Source organism: Amaranthus tricolor, chromosome 12 (genome assembly GCF_026212465.1).
Source record: "Amaranthus tricolor cultivar Red isolate AtriRed21 chromosome 12, ASM2621246v1, whole genome shotgun sequence".
NCBI classification, from domain to species: Eukaryota; Viridiplantae; Streptophyta; class Magnoliopsida; order Caryophyllales; family Amaranthaceae; genus Amaranthus; species Amaranthus tricolor.
In genome coordinates, this window is record NC_080058.1 from 17682081 (window position 1) to 17687555 (window position 5475).

Here is a 5475-nt window from a genome sequence, read left to right on the forward strand (position 1 = left end):
GATTGGTTTGAATGTAAGGGTCTTCGTCCGGAGTTGTGGGCACATGTTAAGGTGAGTAAGAAAAGAAATAGAGCTGATGAAGTTGGTGGCAGTAAGAAGAAGATGAGTAATGACAAAGTTTATTTGCCTCCAGCTTGCTACACATTGTCCAAAGCAGAGAAGCGGACATTTTGTGAGTGTTTGTATGGCATTAAGGTTCCGTCTGGGTACTCATCCAACATGAAGAGATTTGTGAGCCTAAATGGTGAGCTGAAGTTGGGAAGCATGAAATCTCACGATTGCCATGTAATGATGCAAGTGTTCTTACCAATTGCAATCCGTGGAATACTGCCAAAACATGTGAGATATTCTATTACCGAGCTATGTTCGTTCTTCAACACAATTTGTAGTAAAGTTCTTCATCCCTTTAAACTTAATGCACTTCAACTCGACGTGATTGTAACTTTATGCAAGTTTGAGATGTATTTTCCGCCTTCTTTCTTTGACATAGTGGTTCAACTTATTGTCCATCTCGTTTGTGAGATCAAGCTTTTAGGTCCAATTTTTTTAAGGTGGTGTTATCCTTTTGAAAGACACATAGCTGTTTTAGAAAACAAGGTGAGGAATCCAGTACAACCCGAGGGGAGTATGATTCAAGGCACTGTGAGCGATGAGATTAGTAACTTTATAGCCGAGTATTTGTCCATGGCAAAGCCTATTGGACTTCCCACCTCTAGACATGAAGGAAGGCTTGAGGGAAAAGGAACAATTGGCTCCAAATCGGTCACACCTCCTCGAGAAAGCCTTCTACAAGCACACTTGTATGTGTTGCATCATATTCCGGAAGTTCATCCTTTTTTGAGTGAGCGTTTTGATATATTGCGCACAAAACATCCTTCTAAAGGGGATAGGGCATTGATGCAGTTGCATAACAAGACATTTATTAATTGGTTTCATAATCGAGTAATATGCGAAGAACTCAAGGGTGTATCCGAAATTGTTAAGTGGTTAGCTTTTGTTCCTCGTGATGATGTCAACAAATGTGAGGGTTACGATGTCAATGGCTTCATAGTTTGGACTGAGGGTCAAGATAAGAAGTCATCGTATCTACAGAATAGTGGGGTTTCTATTTTGGCGTCATCTACATTTTACGCGAGTGCGAAGGATCAAGCGCCGGTTGATGCTAAATTGGTATACTACGGGAGGGTACATGAAATATGGGAGCTTGACTACTCTACTTTCAATATTGGTCTTTTCAAATGTAAGTGGGTAGATAATAATCGACGATGCATAAAAAATGACGACCCTTGTGGATTCACTCTTGTAGACTTAGCTCGTTTGCGTGATAGTGAGGAGCCATTCATACTAGCCACACAAGCCAACCAAGTATTCTACATTGTAGATCCGTCTGATAAAAAATGGTCTATTGTTGTGCCAGGAAAAAGAAGCATCCTTGGTATAGGTGATGTTGAGGATGAGGAAGAATATGAAGCTTTTGAAGACTCCCCTCCCTTTATCAATCCAAAATCAGTGGATCAAGATGATGTAGATGATGTAGATGTTGGTTATATGCGTGTAGATCACACGGAAGGAATACATTTGAATTAAGTGATTCACAAGGTATGAATTTAAAGCTTTTTAAAGTTTTTTTGGCACTTGGTTTGTTTTGCATGAAACTTTGCACATAACACTATTTGTTATATATTATTGTGCTGAACGTATTAGAATTGTAAATCATAGTCATATTCTTAATATTACTTAGCTTATGTTCTAATATATTTCTATTCATACTATTTCAGGTACTGATATACAATGCATCTATTCAGAGACGACATTGTCCCCGAGATTGAGACCTCGGATAATGAGCATCGTAGTTATGACAGCGAAGAGGACCAAATTATGAGATACGAGCGTATGGCTGAAGACGCTCCATTGATTGACAATGATTTTGAGACTGAAGACGCTCCACCAATGGATGCTCCCACTACCAATAAGAAAAGAAAAGGGCGAGGTCCTACGAAAAACCTCAAAGTCACAGAACCCATGCATTTGGAATACAATGCATTCGGTCAACCCTGCGGAAAATGGCGTAGGCAATATGGAAAACAAGTGGGTCTATGTATCCGCAAGCTTTCCATATTGCACGCATGGAATGAGGTTCCAGAGGATTTGAAGAACTCTCTATGGAATGATACTGTGGTAAGCAATTTTACTATTTTTACTCATTTAGTTTCATTTTAAAATTAATTTGATTGACAGTAATTTGATTCAGTCATTAAACTAATACATGACATTCGATTTCTATTGATTAATTAGGAAAAGCGTGGTAAAGCTTCTGATTCTGCAAGCAAAAGGAAGTTTTACCATCACTTGGGCCAGAAAACGTACGATGAGGTCCGAAAAGAATGGGTGGATGCGGGTTTATACCCCAATCAAAGTTCATCCATGCCCTCATCTACGACTACCTCCGCATCCGTGAATACTCCTGCTGGAGATCGGGTGCGTGATTGGTATTGCGGGCTTCATTCCCGAGATGCAAGTGTTAAATTTACCATTAATGATCGGGGAACGAAGAAGGTTGCTGATGCTGTAGTGAGTTTTGAAATTATTAAGTATATTCTTGATTTGTTTTGTATTCTTTGGCTTTGATGTACTTATACTAATTGCTATATATGTCACTTTTTATTTGAACAGATGGGCTGGAAGGAAAAAGAAGCTACGGGGGAGTTCACCCCAAGAGGCAATGTTGACGCATTGCATATGGTCTTAGGGAAAGACCACAGTGGGCGGGTAGTCGGAAAAGGAGGCGTCCGCGTGGGGTTATAGAAGGCATTCGGCAAAGGACGTTCTCGCCAAGCTGGCCGCCGTGTTGCAGAAGATGGGAGCACCCATTGTTGACTTGGCAAACTTGATTGTCGAGGATCAGGAAAGTCAACATGGGGATCCTAACGCTTCGGTCGAGCCAACACCCGAGCCCATTACCCCCGTAGCACCCCAGCTCATTACTAATACCCCTGAAGGGGAAAACCCCACACCGGAGAACATAAACTCCGTTGCTCAAAATCGGAGCCAATTCCAGAGCCAGTGCTACAGGTACATAGTTTTTAAATATATAAGCACTTATTAATTTAAACTGCAACGCGTTTTAATATTTTATTATGATGCTTATTATACTAAACGACACAATTTTCAGGAGGCGACTCCTTATTCTCTTTTGCTGCCTCAGTTAGGTGTTGCTAGTGATGGCGACTTAACTGTTGTTGCATATGGTGTTGCCCAGCCAAACAAAGAGGGCCAAACAGTGCATTCAATGCCTGTTACAAGTGGCCAAATCAGTGTGGCCGTGGAAACTATTGTAAAGGGGTTTGAAGATTTCTCACTCCCGGTTCCAATGCCAGCATGGAGCCTTGAGAAACTCTCACATGCTCTAGGTAGTTTCATCACATGGCCATATGCTTGGGTCCGATTCACTAACATGGTAATAATCATTTGTACCTTATTTTTTTTATATTTTTTAATTGCATGCTCACACTAATTTAATTGTATAAATTGAAATAGCAAAAGTGTCCAAAGGGATCTTGGAGAGAGGTCGGTTCCTCAGCAAAGGTGTCGACTGGGTCAAAGTCGATGCCAAGCATTCCAATTTTGACTGATGAGGAGCTAAAAGATCTCTCTCAAGATTGCAAATGGCTGCATTATTGTGCATCTCGCATAAGTGAGGAGGACCCACTCATTCTGAACTTGCTGAAGGAGCAATACTGCTTTTTAGAGAGCTCGTTTGTAATTATTGGTCCTAGTGACATCCGGCAATTTTTGAGAGGAGAGATGCTAAACGTAGCTCTTTTCCATGTCTACATGAGGTGATGTTCATTATCTTATAAGTTAGGCATTGTTGTTTAATTGTTTTAATAACCGAATTACTAACAAAATTTTCTTATTTGTGAGTTTTGTGCGACTTACGAGGAGCTAAATTCTTGCGAACCTCCAATAAAAATTGGATGGTTTTGTCTAGAGTCAATTTCGGGTAGTAAATGTGTAAATGATCCAGATGACGTCAGAGCATACATTGAGACTGCTTTGACTAATTCCCTTGCATCTAAACACACGTTCATTCTGGCTCCATATACGGAAAAGTAAGTTTTATTTTTGAAATTGAACTTATCTTTTGATTTTTAAAGTCACCTAATCTCCAATTTGTTGATTTTAAATTTGCGTTTGTAGTCTGCATTGGATACTTTTGGTCATATGTCCTTTAACGAACATCGTGCACGTCTTCGACTCATTACAAAAACCTCAAAGCCCGCCTCACAACACAAAATTCAAAGCGTTGTTGAATGCGTACGTAATATTAATTATTTTACCAATTTGATTTAATTAAGTGTTATATAGATATATAAATAGTATTACTTTTCCCATGTGTTTCAGCACAATGAAAAAAGTGCGTGGACAAATGGGATCTACATCCAGAGCCACATTTCCAAAATGGACAGCAATAAAGGTACACAAATTCGATTTTATGCGTTTTTAACCGTTTTTGGCACTTTCGCGCGTAAAGTAGCTTAAACTTGGTTTGTTTTGCACGAAACTTGGCACACAACACTATTTGGTATATATTATTGTGTTAATGTGGTTAGAATTGAAAATCATAGTCATATCCTTGAAATTACGTGTTAAGTTGCGATTTGATGCGTTTTTAACCGTTTTAGGCACTTTTGCGCGTAAAGTAGCTCAAACTTGGTTTGTGATGCACGAAACTTGGCACACAACACTATTTGGTATATATTATTGTGTTGAAGTGGTTAGAATTGAAAATCATAGTCATATTCGAGCAATTACGTGTTAAGTTGCGATTTTATGCGTTTTTAACCGTTTTTGGCACTTTCGCGCGTAAAGTAGCTCAAACTTAGCTTGTTTTGCATGAAACTTGGCACACAACACTATTTGGTATATATTATTATCTTGAAGTTGTTAGAATTGAAACTCTTAGTCATTTGATAGAAATTACGTCTTAAGTTGCGATCTATGCGTTTTTAACCGTTTTTATCATTTTTGCGCATAAAGTAGCTCAAACTTGGTTTTGATGCGAAACCAGGGTTGATTAAGGCCTTGGTTATGCAAGGATTAATGTTGCATGGAAGCTTTGATTAATGACACAGACAAAAACTACAAATGATCATGAAAAGAACACGAAACAACCACAAACACTTAGACAATTTTGATCTAGTGAACTGTCGAGCAGCCCTCCTTCAGCTCAACTTCTAAGAGTCCACGGGGATTGTTAGAATGGTATTAGGACCTTGATAGCTAGATCCAAGTACCAAGATTCCATTTCTACTTTAGCCTAGGTCCTGGATGCATAGGTATGGTCTCCACGTGTCGTGCAAGGTGGTCTGGTCACTAGTTTGCTGCTGTGTCATGAGGTCTGTATGCAGCCTTGTGTGGGCTCCTTTGATATATTCATTTCATACAACCACATTTGTATCAGATTTGCACGAA